General features: G+C 45.4%; 1 protein-coding gene and 1 pseudogene across 1 annotated transcript in view; one reads left to right on the top strand and one right to left on the bottom strand.

The window, feature by feature from the left end:
- Rbm47 (RNA binding motif protein 47) overlaps positions 1–512 on the bottom strand; it is a 159,608-nt gene extending 159,096 nt beyond the window's left edge. The window contains exon 1 of the mRNA XM_005391951.2: positions 232–512. The gene's annotated coding sequence lies outside the window, so the exon portion shown is untranslated. The remainder of the gene's footprint in view (positions 1–231) is intronic.
- A 3,031-nt stretch (positions 513–3,543) lies between these two features.
- On the top strand, positions 3,544–3,930 carry LOC102016431 (annotated as a pseudogene).
- The last annotated feature ends 15,355 nt before the right edge of the window (positions 3,931–19,285 follow it).

Raw genomic sequence — 19,285 nt, 5'->3', positions numbered from 1 at the left:
CCGGGCGCTGACCTCCGCGGGCCTCGCTGCGGGGCCCGGGCGCCGCCGCTTCAAAGCGGCTCATTTGAATGCGCTCGGACCTGGTGTTACCGCTGGGTTCCAGCGAGGGAACAAAAACAGCGCAGTCCGCGACTGCAGCCCGGCCCCCTCCGGGCCCTGCGGCCCTGCGGGCAGGGCACTGCAAGTGCGACCCCTGCCCGCCCCCACGAAGCCCAGCCCGCCCCGGTGTACCTGTTTACCCGGGAGCGCGGCGCTCCCGCAGCGCAATGGCGCGCCGAGCCTGTGGCCCGCAGGAATCAAGTCAGTGACTAAACAAACGAGAAGAGGAAGCGGGCACCACCAGGAACCTGAAACATGGTTGTGATTTCGGGTTGCAGTGTCATTCAGCTGAGGAAAAGAAAAGAAAAGGAAAAAAAAAAATACTGTTTCTCATTCGGCCACTTTCGTGAAGGAATGCTCCAAAAATAGTTTTTTTGCTGATTGAATGACCTGGCACTTAGGGTTGGCGGCCATTGTTGCTGTTACTATTTTTTTTTTTTTTTTTTTTGAATAAGATGACTTGTTTTGCTTTACAAGAGAGGCGAAGAAGACTGACGTAGAAGTGGGCTCCAGACCCAGCGCTCCACTCGTTCCACTCAGCAGCTGGGAAGCTGTCCGTTTCCCCATCTGGTTTGGGGAGATTCTACGGAAGGGATTTGTGTGACGTTTACACTCCTGCGAACAACCTCCAAGACAGTGGAAAAGAATGCCTCGGTGAAGGGATGTACAACTGATTTTCGTCTCACTTAAAAAGCTGACCAGAGTGACAAGCGACATGGAGACAGATTTGCTCTACAGTCCGTGAAGTTTACCAATAGGAAGAAAAGTCAGGACCCTCTGTGTGTGCTTAATGCTAATTCAGATTTAGGCTTCTGACCTGCTGTCTAACCCTGGCAGTTAACTTATCCTGTTCAATTAGAAACCAGTGCTGAGCAAATAATGACGAATGCCGTTTGAAAACCAGTGTGAAAAGGGGAAAATAATTTAAAACTCTTCATAAATAAAAAGTGATTATGGAAGGCTAAAAATGTGATCAGAGTCTCCACCCTTTATCCTCCTTTTCACATTTTAACAAGGAAATCATAATCTTACATTAATGAGGCCCTTTGTACCTCAGGGAACACTTTCCCCACCCTGCCTTATCAGATCCTTATAGATCAATCCTATGAGGTCTTTTATCCTCATTTTGCAGATGGAGACCCTGAGGTCACAAGAATTAAGTCATCCACCCAGAGTCCCTAGTGCTGTGGCTCTGTGTAGCGCTCAGGTCTAGTTGAGTCTAAAAGCAGTGCTTTCCATTTTTAGGAAAAGTGACTCTTTAAATCCAGCCAAGAGCTGAGCATGGTGGTGCACGCCTGTGATCCCAGCACTCGGGAGGCTGAGGCAGGAGGATCGTTGTGAATCTGAGACCAGCCTGGCCTACAATGTGAGCTCAAGGCCAGCCTGAACTGCATAGTGAGACCCTGTCTCAAAAAGACAGAAAACAAACAAACAAACAAACCAGCCAAGAATTGTGAAAACATGTTGCTAGATCCTTCTGATCTTTTATCTTTCCTAGGCAGCAAAATTTAACCCAGACTGATTCGCCATTCTCTGGGGTTTAGATTCATTCCTTTTCCATCCAAGCCAGTACGCACGGTGAATAGCAGGCAGTGGGACACTTGAGGGCCTGGCACCTAACTCTTGAGGCTGCCAGGCGTGAACAAGGGCTCCACGACTGTTAGACAACTTGGAAACTGCCTGAACTTTTCTTTTCCAGAAGTTTCTAGCCTGTGGCCTGAAGAGACTCCGTATCAGGGACTCTCTGAGCTAGCGAGACATTCTCAAGCTCCCAGATTTTCCCCTCTGAGAACAGGCTTATTAGTGGGCCACACACGCTAGGCCGCAGCCTGGGAAATAATGATCAGGAAAACAGAAGGAGGGTGAGCTGGCTGGGGGCACAGCTCGGAGGTAGGGAGCTGGCCTCCAATGAGTGTGTGGGACTCATTTTTTTTTTTTTTTAGTACTGAGAATCAAACTCAGGACCTTGCGCTTGCCAGGCAGACACTTGTGCCACTGAGCTATACCCCCAGCCCAAGAGTGTGTGGGCCTCAGTGACTCCAGCTGAGTGGGGCCAGAGGCCAGGGTTCTTGAGGAGCCCAGGTTCCAGGAAGCCACTCCTAGTATGCCGAGTGGCTTACTTTCTCTCAGAGGTTGCATGTCTGCTCCTTCTTTCTCAGCTTTGCCCACTGGCAGCTACAAGGTGGATATACTTCTTTCTACTTCCCACTACCCTTTCCAGGAATATAGCAAAGATAAAATCGATTTTTTTTTTTTTTTTTTTTTGACAGGGTCCTGCAATGTCGCCCAGGCTGATCCCTTTATTTTTGTGGTTTTTTTTTTGTTTGTTTGTTTGTTTTCGGTACCTGGAATCAAACTCACAACCTCGTGCTTGCCAGGCAGGCGCTGTGCCACTGAACTAAATCCCAGGCCCTCCCAGGCTGATCTTGAACTTGTGCACTGAAGGGATCCTTCTGCCTCAGTCTCTTGAGTATCTGGTACTGTAGGAGCATGGCCATGCTTAAATCAGATTTTTTTTTTTTTTTGAGGTTCTAGGTATTGAACCCAGGGTCTTCACATTGAGCTACATTCTTTTTTCATTTTTTACTTTGAAACAGAGTCTTGCTAAACTGCCTTGGTAGGATTTGAACTGTTGACCCTCCTGCCTCAGCCTCTCTCAGTGCTGGGATTACAAGTGCACAATCTGCTTGAGTTATATTTTTTTTTAAAGTGGCACACACTTAAATTGCAAAAGAAATGTGAGTTATTATTTGCTTTTTGTGGCTGGCCTTAACCTATGATGATGACGATAACAATGATGAGGATGGTAATGTGTTTAATTTGAAGGCAAACTCCATTCTCCTGGGTCACTAGCTTTCCAAACCTCTGCCTTCTGCTTTTGGCTTCCTTCTTTCCCTTCTGCCTATGAGGCAGGGTCCTGGAGTGAACACAAAGAACACGATGAGTGCTTTCCCACAGATTTGACTCTCTGAAGCTCAATTTTGCCTCTCAGCTGTGTGATGCTGGACAAATTGTCTAACCACTCTGAGCTTCAGTTTCCTTATTTGTAAAACATCAGCATATCTCTGTATTTCTATGAGTTAAATGAAAAGCAAATTCTTGACATGATTCCTGGCAAGAATAAGATACTCAGGAAATGGCATTTCCTTTTGTTCCCAAGTTTTTCCTGAGAAAAACCTACTTCATGACTCAGAAAAAAAAATTGTCTTTCCCATATTTAAATCTTAGCTCCATAATACTCTGCTAAGACAGTCTCATCCAAAGAGGCAAGCCTGAGACATTTGTTCAAAAACAAAAGACACAGTTTAGCTGGGCAGGGTGGTACACAGCTGTAATCCCAGCACTTTGGGAGGCTGAGGCAGAAGGATTTTGAGGCTGAGCTTAGCCTGGACAGTTTAACAAGTTAGCAAGACCCTGTCTCAAAATAAAAATAAAAAAGGCACCATGAAGACGGCTGGGGAAAACGTAAATGTTACTTTCGAAGATCAGTAAAAGATAAACAGATTTGTGCGAAATATGAGTAGAATCACAGAGCTAAGGGAAGAAACAGAAGTAAAAAAGAAACAACCCCAGAACTTAGAAGATGCTTGTGATGACGTTATGCTCACAGATTAAAGCTTAATGATACTTTATCGAATCGGTGAAGTTTTCATTAGCCATTCTCAAGAAGAAACACAAGAAATGTTAGAAGACGCAAATAAAAATTTGTAAGAAAAAATTAACACCTTAGAATCCAGAGTAGACTCAGTTTAACAGATGTTAGCAGATTTGAAAGTTTAAGTATGTGCAAAATTTGGCAGCAACATAAACCTTGAAGCTGAGGAAAATTAAATATTCTGTAACTTTTAAAAATCTCTTTCATACACTTGAATATTTTTTTTTTAAAAAAGGTTGGGAAATGGAACTCAATATGGGGCCCTGGGTTCAATTCCTAGTACCAAAAAAAGAAAAGAAGAAAGAAGAAAAGAAGGAGGAGGAGGAAGAAGAAGAGGAGAAGGAGGAAGAAGAAGAGGAGGAGGAGAATAAAGAAAGAAAGAAAAAAAGAAAAAGAAGAAGAAGATCTTATATTGTGTATAAAGATGGTGCACAAAAGGCCTAAATGGACCAGGCAGTATGTACACTCAAAGAGCTCGGCACAGCGCCCAGCACATGGTGACTGCGGTGTGACTGCTAGCATCACTGCTGCTGTGACCTCTGTGAGCAGTGCCTTCTGGCATAGGTGTGGTCCTGACAGCTGACTGAGCTTGGGGGGCGGGAGGGAGGCTCACGGAAGTTGAACTCTTAGGTGCCTCTTCACAGGGTAAACTGGCCACCTCTGCTTGGTGATTTGACCTCTGCCTGCCTCCTTCATCCCTCTCGACTGTACCTGAAACAGAACAGTTATTGCTGGATAGAATCAAATCACACATCTGGGCCTGAGTGAATGAGACTGGTGATATTTTTCCCAATAGAAAAATTTCCAAAACTAATTTAATCCTAATTTAATCCAGAATATGCAACTTGACCCAGAGAATCCTCTGATCCCCACAACCTCCCCTTCCCCCATATGGAGACCACACCCGTGCCAGGCTTTTCTAAGAAATCTTTTCATTTTCAACTTTTATATTAAATCCTCCTGCATCTAATATGTGCTAATTCAAGCCACATTATTCCAGGGCACACTAATCCAAGGATTAGGTCCGACAGCCAAGCCGGAACGCGGACCTCCACCCATGGGCTGAGGAAGGCCATTCAGAAATCTATTAGAGGGGAGGCTGGCTTGGCAGTTTTCACGCCACACTGTAGGGGACCCGTAACTGAATTTTAAAAATGTACTGAGTTCACAGAAAAGAGAATTAAGTATAGCAGGGGTTCACTCTGAACATTAATCTCAGAAGCCAAGTCCTTCATTTCAAGCAAGGCCTTCAATACAAGGAGTCCCCTGACCTTCGTTCCTCTCGGTACAAATAACTCTGCCAAAGCCTGCCCCGCTGAGAGGGAGGCAGCACGAATGTAAATTGTAGGCCCTTAAAGGCCCACTCAGGACGAAGACATGGTTTTGTTATGGCAACAAATACTATTCATTCCTCGGTATCCCTTTAAGACTGCTTCTCCTACCAGATCCCCAGATTTTTTAATTTTATAATGGAAAACTGCCTCACCTAAGAAGCTCAATCATTCAACAGTGACCTGTCACAGAAGATTGCCAACATAAAAGTGCTAATATTTATTAAGTGCTTACTGGAGTGTTTGCCAGACATGGGCTACACGCTCTGCATGCGTTAGCTGTGTAACGCTCACAACCTGCCGTGAGGTACAGAATGCCACTGGCGTACTTTAGAGGTGAAGAGACCAAAGCATGGGGGACCTGAGTGACTCTGCTAAGGACCCTAACTAGAGAGTGGCTCTGCTTTGCTTTAATCCGGGCATCTGGCTCCAAAGCCCATGGGGCCAACCATGGCACCCCCTGCCTTGCAAAATCTGCATTTAGATTGCATTATACAGTGAGTATTTGTTCTACTCATGATATCGGTGGTGTCAGGAACAGAGCCTGGCCAGGCTGGTGGTGCACACCTCTAATTCCAGCACTCGGAGGGCTGAGGCACGAGGATTGCCATGAGTTTGAGGCCCACCCTGGCTATACAATGAGTTCAAGGTCAGCCTGAACAGCATAGGGAAACCCTGTCCCCCTAAAAAAATTGAAAACAAGAAATTCCAATTTAGGGAACTTTGAAGGGCTGGTCCAAAAGAGATAGTGTCAGCACTGAGAGGCTCGGAGGTTGTGTAGGAGATTGCCAGGTAAAGAGAAAGAGTGCACCTTACAGGCAAGCAGAAATCACCAAGACACAAGAGAGGGTAGATTCAGGGCTGTAAAGGCAGCTCTCTGTGGCTGCGGCCTGGATGGCAGCGGTGTGAGGTGAAATTGAGAGGCTGATGTGGCAGTGCACGAGCAAGGGTCCATCACAGCGGACAGCTCACGGGGGCTTTAAGCAGGGAGTGCTGAGGTCAAATTATTCGTGTGAGTCAAGGGTGGCGGCAAAGCAGATGGAGAAGGGAGGATTTCAAAGGCCACTGGAAGCGAAGCGGGCGTGGTGGCACACGCCTATAATCCCAGCATTCTGGGAGGCTGAGGCAGAGGATCTCAAATTCAAACCTACCCTGGAGCAATTTAGTGATTTTCTGAGACCCCGTTTTAAGAATTAAAAGCGTGTGTGTGTGTGTGTGTGTGTGTGTAAGGATTTGGGAATGTACCTCTGTACAAAACCCCTGAATTCAATCCCCAGTACCACAAATTTTCTTAAAAAGGAAAAGTAGAGAGCAACCTCAAACACAGCACGGGAAGAGTGGGGCGCCAAGGACCGGTTCGTAGGAAAGTTCAGCGTTGCAGGCAAAAGATGACCAGGTCACGGGGCGCAGCTGTTCCCGTGAGTCTGGGTGTGGTGGATGCTGCTGACGATCTGACCCCTTCTCCGTCCAGCACCAAAGGGCTGGAAAGCTGAAAACTGCATTTCCCCGACTGCCTTGCAGCTAGAGTTCCGCAGTAAAAGGAGTCTCACAGAGCTCCAAGGGTGCCCCTGCCGCCACATCGCAGGGTGCTACTCTACTTCGGGACGTCGAGAGTCAGCGTGCGGACACCACGCTTTGCTGGTGCCCAGTTTCGTGATGTGGCATCGACGTGGCAGGAGTGGCTTTCTGTTGCTTCAATCGCAGTGAAGGTGGCATGTGCCCAAGGCCACGGCTCCAGACTGAGGCAGAGGTGGCGGCTGCCCCGCCGGCCCCACGGTGCAGGCACTCGCTTCTTCCTGTCATGCCAATGCACCGAGTTGCGTGTCTCAGTCCTTGATGCTTCCAGCAGCTGCGGAAGTTTCTGCTGATGGCAGCTGAGCCCTGCCAGACGTGCAGAGCACAAGCTGATAGAGTCCGGCCCCCACAGGAGTATGCTCCGGAAGAGGGGTGGCTGTGAGGACAAGGGGAGGGACAACTCTCGCGTTAGGGATGCAGCCAGACATCAGTCAGCAGTGCCCGTGGAGCAGTGGAGGTTGTGGGGGGGCCTCACGCAGTAAAACCTCTGCCTGGCACAGGTGGTGGCGTAGGTCAGTGCTAAGAGCGAGAGCGCAAGGAGGTTCCGGGCCTGAATCCAAGTGGGGCACTTACTGCAGTCAGTGCTTCCCCAGCTCACACTTGCCAAGTCCAGTTGTTCTCCCTCCCTCCCTCCCTCCATTCCTTTCTTCCTTCCTGTTGTTTTTTTTTTGTGTGTGTGTGTGTGTGTGTGTGTGCGCTTTTAAAAAAATTTTTAGTTGTGGACAGAGTCTCATTTTGTAGTCCAGGCTGGTCTTGAACTCGCCATGTAATCCAGGCTGGCTGGAACTCATGGCAATTCTCCTGCCTCTAAAGTGCTGGGGTTACAAGCGTGTTACCACGCCCAGTTTTTATTTTTTATTTTGAGACGGAGTCTCCCTAAGTCACTATGTCGCTCATGCTGGGTTTAAACTTGCAATCTTATGGTTTAGGCCTCCTAGAGTGCCGGGATTACTGGTGTGTATCACCACGCCCAGCTTCTTAAAATTCTTGAGACAAGATCTTGCTAAATTTCCTGGGCTAACCTCAAATTCATGATCCTCGTGCATCAGCCTCCAGAATAGCTGGGATTACAGCCATGTATCAACACGCCTGGCGAGAAGCCCAATTTTTAAATGTAGAGTCATAAAATAACAGTGGTGGTATAGTGGAATTCATACACATTTTCTCCCTTCAAATTTTGTTATTCATAAAGTCATCTTCCTGCTGGTCATGGTGGTACACATTTGTGATCCCAGCATTTGGGAGGCTGAGGCAGGAGGATCACAGGCAGTTTGAGGCCAGCCTGAAGTACATATCAAGAGCCTGTCTCAAACAAACAAACAACAAACAAACCCAAAACAGAAAGTTATCTTCCTGGTAGTATGTATCTCCTTTCTCAACTTTGATAAGACCAGTGCACCTTTTCTCTGTTTGTTGGTGATATTAGGGATGGCATTTTTTTTCTCTTTAGAATAGTAAGAAACAGTATAGTGCACCAGCACAATGTAATTCACACAGTGTTGTCCTCTAAAATTATTTTCTAACCTCAGCTGATTACTTTGGCAATGACGACCATTCCCGTGACAGTGACTCACATGACTCTTTTCCTCAAAAGTATTAAGTGTACTTTGAAGTTTTATATAACAAACCTGGATCAGTCATGTGATCCTTTTTTCTTCATTCTTCCTTTTTATATTTATTTGTTTGCTTGTTTAGGGGGATTTTTGGTGTTTTGTTTTGAGACAGAGTCTTGCTATGCAGTTCAGGCTGACCTTGAACTCACTATGTAGCCCAGGCTGGCCAGGAACTCACGGGGATCCTCCTGCCTCAGCCTCTCAAGTGCTGGGATTACAGGAGTGCGCCACCATACCTGGCTATAGAAACACTCTTGCTGAGCTACATTTCACTGGCTGCAGGTCAGGATTTGTGAGGTAGGGCATGCTTGCTGAGTGACTGAAGAATGTTTCTGACTCAGGTTCAAGGGAAGCATTGTAGCCTGGTTATGCCTCAGTTTCCTCAGCTACAAAATGGGTATACAGGACATATGTTCTAGTATTTCTAGGAAGACCATGCAAACTTTCTTTCTTTCTTTCTTTTTTTCTTTTTTTCTTTCTTTCTTTCTTTGTGTGATACTGAGGATTGAACCCAGGGCCTTTGCACTGAGTAAGATCCTAGAGGTTTTTATTCTGAGACAGGGTCTTGCTTGTCACTCAGTGGCCCAGGTTAGGCTTGAAATTTTCATCTCTGCTCAGCTTCCCAGAGTGCTAAGATTACAGGCATAAGCCACCAGGCCTGGCTTATCAACCCTTTTTTGATCCTTAATGGGAAAAGATGAAGAATTTCCTGTCCTACAATTGTTGATGAATAGTTGTTCAATGAACTCAGCAGGGGGATGGATTGAATGACCTCTAAGTGACCTTCATGGACCAGGATGGTAGAATCCTAGTAGCTACCTCTCCTCTACCTTGCAGTCTGTGTCTGAATCACTGTGTGTGGAGAAGCACCATAGAGAAATGACATGAGTGACTGGGCTGCTGCTATTTTCCTCTTGTTTACCATGAGATTTCCCCTTTCCATGGGGATTTTCTGAAAAGGTCACACAGCCACTTCAGAACCATCCTCTTGCTGAACAATGATAATGTCTCTGTGTGGTTGGCAACCAGGAGCAACTGCCGTCCAACCCAACAGAAAGGGTGTAGGCCACTCAGCTGGCCAAAGCCAGAGGGAAAATCCAGGCTCCTCTGACCACTTTGGGACTGTGGCAAAATGTCTTCCTTGACAGCTGGGCCAGGTTCCACTGAGGTCTTGCTGGAGCTGCTCAGGGAAGGAAGCCACTTCTGTGGCCAGCTGTGGGTTTACAGGGAAGCAGTTCCAAAATATTTCAGGCATCCTGTCAGTGCCACCTTTCCAGTCCCCTTCCAAAATGCATACCGAGATCATCTATGCCCTTCCGCATCAACGCTGATCTGCTGTAAGTACAGTAAATAGCTCCACACAGAGCAGTGAGTGTAACCAACCTGACCCCCCCATCACTCAGACACCGAGTTCCGGCTCTGGGCTAGACCCCACTCGGTGCTGGGTGCGGGGTGGTGGACGAGACCGCAGTCCACAAGCTAGTGACCTGTGGGGTAAACACAGACTTGCAGGAGGAATTATTATCGTAGTGTAAGGGCTTTGCTGTGCTTGAGTCCAAGTTCCAATTCATTCCCTGCCCGATGGTCCCCTGCTGCGCTGGCAGGGCTGACGTCCATGCCACTCTGCCTTCCTAGGTTGTTGCCTGTGTCCACAGGGCCCATGGCTCGTCTGACCATAGCACTCTGCCACCAGACCTCTCAGTGACTCCTGTCCCCTTCCCAAGAAAGATCCAACTCCTTAGCATGGTGTGCGATTTGGTTCCCACTTTTCCCTAAGCTGCTCTCTCCCACTGGCTGCAGGTGGGCAGTCTGATGCATGGTTCTCGGTGCCTTTGGTGCTCTGTAGCCGTAGCTGGGGGCAGGCGGGGAGGCAGGGGGGCCTGCTGACACCTGGCTGCATCTGCCTGTACAGCGTAAGCTGCCACAAACACCCAAAAATCAAGCTGGGGGATGGGGGATGCTGGCACTCTGCGCAACTGAGGCACGAGGGCTGAAAGTTCAAGGCCAGCACAGGCAACTTACCAACTTAGCAAGACCCTGTCTCAAAATATAAAAACCTAATGGGGTGTGGTGGCACATGCCTGTGAGTCTGGGGCCAGCCTGGGCTCCAATTGAGTTTGAGACCAGCCTGAACTGCATAGTGAGACCCTGTCTCAAAAAAAAAAAAAAAAAAAAAAACCCAAAAATGACAAAAAAACCAAGTTCAAGCCCAGCCTGTGCTACATAGTTACTTAGCAGGAGCTTGTCTCAAAAAATTTTAAAAAGGTTTGGTGATGTAGCTCAACGAGAAGGTCCTGGGTTCAAATCCTAGGACAAACAAAAAGAAAAACGAAGCCAAGACCCTACAATTCTCTGTGGCTTTTTCCATGTAAGGGAACACCCTACTAGAGTAAACCACAAGCTTCCCTGGAAGTGACTCCCTGTCTGGCCTCTGTGCCCTTCCTGCTCTAGCAACTCTGAGACGGCTCCACAGACACCCAGAGCGTCCTGATGGGTTTGGCCTCCAGTCACCCTCAGTGGCACACCCAGCTTCATCCCCTGTGAGTACCCCACACTCTACCTGATGTTTTAGAGATCATCTCCTAAATTAATAGTGCATTCAGGTCCTTGTCTCTGGGCCTTCTTCCAGGACAATCTAAAACTTTCTCTCTCTTCCCACCCTGGCCCTTAGGTTGTCTCCATTGGCTGAGTACCTCATTCTCAGAGGCCGCAGACATCACCTCCTCAGTGAAGGCACTTCCCTTCCACTTCTGAGACCTTAACATGGACCTCTGTGTGTTCCAGTGCCAACCACGCAGCACTGTCATTCTGTGTAGGAGTGTTTGACTTTGCTCACTAGGAACTAGGACTTACTCAACTTTGTCCACTGATGCCTTTATCCAGACGCCCAATAAATATTTGATGAATGAATTCCTATGACCTCTGCTGCAATTTCCGGGCTACCAACCTTGTGACACAGGAAGAAGTCGGCAGCCATGTTCCTGACCCAGCAGCCTGGCAACGGGAATCTTTGGGCCTGGAGAAGAGGTTGGGAAAGTTCTCCTCACCCGCCCACAGGGCTGACTGGGCCTGCAAGCTCAGTGCAGGGCAGAGGCTCTCTTTCCATGCAGGGCAGGTCTCCAGGCCAACTTGCCCAGACCTTTAGGAGTCCCGAGGAAATTCCAAGGGTGTAAAAGGACTGAGGCCTAAGAGCTGGTGTGAATCCAGCTAAAGCACTCATTAAAAATGCTACAGATAAGCTCTGGGCATCTGCTCACAGTCTTTAAGAAAGCTGCTATCTCTGTAGCGTTTACTCCAGGGTAACAGCAAAAGGAGCTCTGCTGGTAAAGTCAGGACTGAATAAACAGCCTGCCTCAAAGGAGATGGGATTCCAGAGGAATCCAACACTATTGGTGGAGCAAGCCCCTGGTCTTTTGGGAGAACTGGTTTCTGCCAGCTTTCTATGCTTTGCTTCGGTGTTATTTTAAAATTTCTCTGCCAAGGAGGAGCTGATGCCCTCTGAAGACCCAGGACTAGCAGAATTGGCAGCACAGGCCCATGTTGCTGCAATGTTAAACCTCAAACAAACAAACAGGAACACAAGGTCCAGAGCCACAGGAGGAAAGTCGGTCTTCCCTGCTGGGCAGAAATGGAAATGAACCAAACAGTCTGAAGCATGGGGAGTTGGCACAGAGAGTGGCCCAGTGATCAGCTATGTTGATAGCGAAAGTGCTGAAAGAACCAAGAGGAGTGAAGAAGAAAAGAGAAGGAACAACAAGGGAGGCTGGGGGGACAGTAGACTGCTAACAGGCAAGGAAAGGAGCGGCACTGTTGTCCCCTCAGGGCTTCCGTAGGTGGGGAACACGTATATCTCAGGTCAGTCAGCCATCAGCCCTTTCAGCAGCTTCAGTCCTTCCACAGAAGGAAAAGCACGGCTTGGAGAGGTTAAATGGTTTGCCCAAGGCCTCTCACCTAGTAAAGGATGAGATCTAGGTCTAACTGACACGATTTAGAAAATAATCCATGCACAGTTCAAAGCACAAGATGACCATAGCATTGTGATTTGGGGCAAGTGCTCGAATCAGAACCAGGTGCATGTTCTGTGCATTTGTAAACTCCCTGCCCTTGGAAACTGTGAGGCCGGGATCTGAGTAGGAGAGAAAAAGGGGGAAGAACTTTCGGATTTTTTTTTTTTGCATTAAGAATTGAACTCAGGACCTTGCATTTGCCAGGCAGGCGCTTGTGCCCCTGAGCTGTATCCCCAGCCTAGAACTTTTAGAATGCAGAGAGGACTCTAACCTTTGGAAACCTCCAAATCTGAGTTTAGCAGTGTTTGGCAAAGGAAAGTGGGGAGGAAGAAAGGAAGGAGGAGCCTGAAACACAGGATTTAAATGTTCACACTTGTTAATCCTGGTTGGGACCAGAGAGACACGGAAAGGCCCCAGACCGGACTGCACTGCCCTACTTTGCAGGCTGCCAAAGCAGGAAGGCTTAGGTCTGTCACGAGCAAGCCTCCTGTTACCTCCTGAGACCAGAACAAACAGTGGGAGGAGCTTGAAAGCTGTGATTCCCAAAGAAGCCTTGCTGGTCCTGTCTCAAGTGTGTCACCTGCCGACATTAAAATGACCCTCATGTCCACCCCACGAGCCATAAGATGATGTACATTAGCTTTAGGAAAAGGGTAGCAAAGGAGATTGGCTCAGTGGAGAGCAACAGGAGAAAGAACTCTGGACTGGAATATGCACTGGCAGCTTTGATGTCTGCATCCAAGTGCTGTTTTTATTGCTATGCATTTCAAACTCCTTAATCTAAGTTCTGCTATGTCTTTTAAAGTGCATATCTTTGTAATAAGTTCAAGTAACAAAGTCAGGCTCTTTTAGTGTGCTGAAAGGGTTCTTTTGGGTGATTTTGTCACACTGGAAGGAACACAGGTAGGTTTTAAATCCAGAAGACTAGCCAGGTGTGGTGGCATACTCTCAGCTCTTGAGAGGCTGAGACAGGAGGATCTCTGTGAGTTTGCAGCCAGCCTGGGCTATATATCTATTTTTTGTTGTTGTTGCTGTTGTTGTTGTTTTGGGGTTTTTTGTTGTTGTTGTTGTTTATTTTTTGAGTCAGGGTCTTGCTGTATAGTTTAGGCTGCCCCTATACTAACTATATAGCCCAAAATGGCCTCAAACTTGTAGCAATCCTCCTGCCTCAGCTTCATGAGTGCTGGGATTACAGGTGTGCACCACCACACCTTGCTTACATAGTGAGTTTAAAACCAGCTTGGAATACACAGCAAGACCTTATCTCAAAAAACAAAAATAAAAACAAAGAAAACAAAAACAAAAAAGGAACAATCAGGAAGGTCAGAGCTGAGATTTAAACCCATTTTGGTAAAAATTTGAAATTTATGCTCTTATCTAGTCTCCTACACTTGCCTAAAAGATATAGATCAAATATACACTTGATTTGTGGGTCTTTCATTTGTTAAATAAGGAAATATTTTATTTATTTATTTTTGTCTTTTGAGACAAGGTCTTGCTATGCAGTTCAGGCTGGTCTTGAATTTACAGCTATCTTCCTGCCTCAGCTTCCCAAGTGCTGGGATTATAGGTGTGCGCCACCATGCCCAGCTAAATAAGGTAATATTTTAAAAGATACTTTGTGGTTGGGCATGGTGGTATATGTCTATAATCCCAGCACTCTGGAAACTGACACAGGGGGATATTTACAAGTTCAAGGGCAGCCTAGGCTAAAAGGGAGTTCAAGGCCAGCCTGAACTGCAAAGTGAAACCCTATCTAAAAAAAAACAAAAAACTTTTGTGAATATACAAGTGCCCAATATCACATTGATCAATAACACAATAATAGTGGTAGTGATGTAGTAATAGCAATAGGAGTAGTATATTTTTAAAATGTTTATAAATATGTTTAATTTTATTTGAATGTCTAATCAAATGGTCTAGATAGTGGTGGCGAACCTGCGACATGTGTGCTGCAATGAGTGGCTTGTATTATTGAGAGCTCTGAAAGATTCATCATCACTCATTTAGTTGATGATTCCAGGCTAGTCAAATGTTTGGGGTGTTTCAATGGAAGGTAGGGCCTGGAATGAGTTTCTAGGCTCTTGTATGCTACAAATAAAGAACTGGACATGGCAAATGACGGTAAGGAAAACGCAGCAATGTTTAGCAGTGTTTAAAGTGGGCCCATCCTTACTTTTCTACTGTAAATTTGTACTGTAGTGTAATAATAGCTGGTTGTGTGTCTCAGTACCTTTCCCTGAGGGATACAGGAAGCAATCCATGTGTTTACCCACTTGATATGACAAACAAGATGTGTGTGCATGTGCAAATGTGTCAAAATGAGATTTGGACCCACCTTTACGCTCCAGCTAACTGGTTTTGCATATGTTTACCCAAGCATCACAGAGAGTCCAATAGACCCATCCTACTCTAGGATTTTTTTCTTTTCTCTCTTTTTTTTTTTTTTTAACTTTTCCCATCTTTCCTTTCCCCCTCTGCCCTTCTTTTTCCCCCCTCCCAATTTTAACATTTTCTTGCTATTTCACAATACCTATCATACATTTTGGTATATTTACACTTTTTACACTTCTGGTTTCTCGCGCCAGAGAATGTGGTATTTATACATGTGTGTCAAACTTGTTTTACTTAAGAGTATGGTCTTGATGGCAAAATTAGCCTGATGCTCAAGCACTATTTAGGCAATGGTGTGCTCAGAGTAAGAGGGCTCCCACCACTGGGCAGGAAAATGGCAGTGCACTGAGGGTGTTGGGTTTAGGGATAGAACCTGTGGGGCATAGTGTCAATTTCGTCATAAAGGCACATTACTGTGGGTATACAATATCCATGTTTATTCTTTAGAATATTTCTATTAATAAATTAATTGTAATTGTATTAGTCTTTTTGTATTAAACACTGAGTACTTAACAGGAAAAAAATTCAAAAAAATAATTTGTTGAATTTTCAATATTTATTGAATGTTTATAAAAAAGCATTAAAATGTTCAATATCAACAGGTTTTTGGTGTGCAAAGTCTAAAAAAGAACATCAGAAGCCAGGTCCTATGTGGACTACATTGAAAATACCAATAGAACTCTACAAACAATCTTTTTTTTTCTTTGCCTTTTTTGAGACAGAGTCTTGCTATACAGTTCAGGCTGGCCTTGAGCTCACTTTGTAGCACAGGCTGGTCTCAAACTTGCAATGATCCTCCTGCCTCAGCCCCCTGAATGCTGGGATTACAGGCAAAAGCCACCACACCCGGCCTTCCCGTTCTTTCTTGTAGGGCACACTTGACATCTTTTTTGTTTTCTTGTTGCTGTAGTAGGTCTTTGTGATGCTGTGCCAGCCTGTTCACCTGTCAGCTCACCAGTTCCCTGGGCAGAAATATTTTGTTTTTCCTCTGCTGTTAATGACCTCTTATGAGCTCCAGTCCCAATCCTCTAAGAAAATTTTCCCATAATATTTTGCACGTGTTACTTTCTTTGTAAACTATGGAACTGTGCCACTCATACTTAGGGTTGAGTACAACACAACCACTGGTCAATGCTTTGTGTTTCAAGTGACATCATAGTTGCTGGATAACTCATCAATAACATCTATTCCACGTTCAGTTTTGTTGAAAGTTTCCATCTCAGGTTTCCATTTTGTCAGTTTCCCTAGCAATATTTCCATCATAGTGAAATGTGGACATCAGTAGTACCAGTTTACTTTTTTTTTTTTTTTTTTTGCTATATATGAGGCAGCGTTGTATCTTTCTTAAATCCAAAGACCTTACTATACCATCCTGTTTTGGTATTGCAATATTTCATTTGGAATTTCTGCTTTGTTCCTGTGCACAGTTCCTACACTGGTCAACTTCTGCTCTGTTAGCAAATGTAACAATTAGAAACCAGTAAACTAATTGTTGAATGTCATATTCCAATTGGTCTGGGAGATGTGAGCAACAATTCTGTTCACAATATCATTTTTTTTTATCATTTGGTTTAATACGGTATGAATAAGGACCTGATGGCTGAGTTCCAGGATAAATGTCTAAATTGAAAGCATAAATCTTCACATCTAAAAGGGCATAAAATTTTATGCCATATTTTGAAGCCTTTTAAGAATATGCTGCCTGAAGCTATACCAACCATGAAATGCTGCAAGATATTTATCAATAGTTATTTATTCAGATGGTTGTAAACTGCTTGACAATTACCCACAAATCTTCAATCCACGAACAGATGGCAACCAGATTATCAGTTGTTTTTTCTTTCTTGGCAGGTGATGTTGTCATCAGTTTTGAAGGAAATCAAATCTCTTCCAAGTTATTGTTATTCTACAAACCTCAAGCCAACACCCAACGACTTTTTCCATAAGTCTTTTACATTCCCATGTTTACCATGAGAAAGCCCTGCTAAGTACAGCAGACCTATGAATGCTTTCAGTTCAGCTAATGAGGTGTCATAATAAATATATTTTTGAGTATGGCTATTGGTGCATACAGAACTTTTTACTTGTATTTCAGCATTTGCATATTTCACAAGATCTTATAGCATTTTTCCTGTTACAATTTCCAACACTGAATGGCAGGTCTGGCATTTGATCCAATACGTTTTAGCCCTAGCAAGATCCTTCCTATGTTCTCAGACATAGCTCTAACATTGGATCATTCCATTTGGTTGTGTGGCCATTTTGTACCATTTCTACTAGCCAAATACATACTCACATTGCTATTTTCTTCATCATATGAATCAAGGAGGTCTGGATTCCCTGTGTCTATATTGATGGATTCTTGCTCTATTTCACTGTCACAGGAACTTTGGCTCACATGGCCAGCATCAAAGTCAGTATCATCTTCACCATCCATGCATGAATGACCTGATGATTCACTTTCTTTTTTTTTTTAATCTTTTTGAGACAGAGTCTTGCTATGCAGTTCAGGCTGGCCTTGAGCTCACTTTGTAGCCCAGGTCGGTCTTGAACTCACAATGATCCTCCTGCCTCAGCCTTCCGAGATTACAGGGATTACAGGTGTGCCCCACCATACCTGGCCTTGATGATTCACTTTCAATCTTTTCTAAAACCTGCAAATCTGGTTTTTCATCTGCCATTGTACTGAATTGGGCTACTTCTACCAGAAAACCAAAAGAAAACTTTAAAAAAACCGAAATCCTACCTGCACAGAAATTTAGCGATGAACATTTCATGGGTAAAACTCACCTGTTGCTGCTCTGTATCTCCTGTACGCCCCTTGCTGTTGTCCACCTGCCAAGTGGGTGAATGTACAGATGGTCTTTGCTGTCCCTAGGCACAGCTGCTGTGCATCACACCTACACTCCAATTATAGCAAAATACATGTTTTCAGAATGGAAGAGCGGTGCTGGTGTATTTTACTCCCTGTGAGGGTCAGGTAAACATACGCAAAATCTGTTGGAGCATTATGTGGGTAAAAATAGCAGTTTGACACTTTTGCACACAAGCACACATCTTACCATTCATCATACCAAGTGGGTAACATGAAGATTGCTTCCTGTATCCCCCAGGCACAGCTACTGAGACCTACAGCTGGCTATTGTTATGCTAAAGTGCAAATTTACATGGGAAAAGTATGGGAAGGAAGTATGTTGTATTTCAGTGCTATGCCCTTGAGATTAAAATGTTGCTCCAGATCTAGGGCGCCTCTCATTGGGTCTTCCAGAGCATGACTGACAACATGATTAACAGGGTGCTAAGTCATGTCTGCTCTGTCAAGTCCTTTCTTTTTTTTTTTTTTGAGACAGGGTCTTGCTAGGCAGTTCAGGGTGACCTTGAGCTCACTTTGTAGCCCAGGCTTGTCTCAAACTCACAACGATCCTCCTGCCTCAGCCTCCCGAGCGCTGGGGTTACAGGCATGCACCACCACGCCTGTCATGTCCTTTCCTATAATTCACTCTGTTATAATTGAATGTATGAGATGCAGTCCATATGCACGAACTTTAATGAGATCCTAGGGAAGAAAATTTACTGTAGGTCATGCAAGAGGCTATGACACACATGTGTCTTATATTCTACATAGCAGGCTTAGAACAAAGGTCAGAAGGCTGGCCCTGGGGTGTTGCCCAGGTTTCAGTGAGAGGAGGGGAGAGGTCCCATAGCACCAATTCGGCTGTCTGTATTAGGAGTGTCCTCCATCAGCTTTATCCATTTATGTACTTACTTGCTTACTTAATTTTTTTCAGACAGGGTCTCACTGTGGTGTTCAGGGTGGGCTTGACCTCACTATGTAGCCCAGGCTGACCTTTAACTTGCAGCGATCCTCCTGCCTCAGCCTCCTAAGTGTATTTATTTATTTATTTTTCTTTGTTATTACTGTTTATTTATTTTTAAGACAAGATCTTGCTATGTAGCTCAGGCTGGCCTTGAGCTTGCTATGTAACCCATTCTAGCTCAAATATCTGTGACCCTCCTGCCTCAGCCTCCCTACTACTGGGATTACAGTGAGTTTACCAGCGCCTGGCTCCACATTATTTCCATTACTAAATATCTAAGTTTCTAGGCTCAGAAAGAAAGTGTTCTGGAGTAAAAAGAATTGAGATATGTTGTGCACACGTACCAACTCCCCACCACAAATGAAATCACTACGTGCTGCAAACGTGTACTGATCAACACTGGATAAGAGCACGCAGAAACAGAAATGTTGGTAGCTGAGAAACAGGGTAGAGAACACAGTGAAACCTCTTTCTCCGAACAGTTCTGTCACCGAAAGTGCCATCTGGCCAGGCCTATCAGAACACAAACAGATTACCAGGCGACAAGTTGTATTCCATTAGGAAATCAAGCAAGACAGTCTTTCATCAGGGCAGTCTCTCTGGGTTGAGGTCAGAGAAAAAAGGAGGTGTTGAACTGTCCCTGTGAATCCCTGTGAAGCCCAGCAAAGGCTTCCCGGGGCCTGTTGGCGCAGGACCCGGTCAACCTGAAACTGAATCTTGCTGGAGGCTCTGAGGAAAGAGGAAGTAGGAAACCAGACTTGAGCAGGTGCACAGCCAGCAAGGGAGCCCGGGC

The sequence above is a fragment of the Chinchilla lanigera genome, unplaced genomic scaffold, assembly GCF_000276665.1.
Source record: "Chinchilla lanigera isolate Chin_1 unplaced genomic scaffold, ChiLan1.0 scaffold00042, whole genome shotgun sequence".
Classification (NCBI taxonomy): domain Eukaryota; kingdom Metazoa; phylum Chordata; class Mammalia; order Rodentia; family Chinchillidae; genus Chinchilla; species Chinchilla lanigera.
Note: the sequence above shows the minus strand (reverse complement) of the source record. Positions and strands in the feature narration are given on the sequence as shown.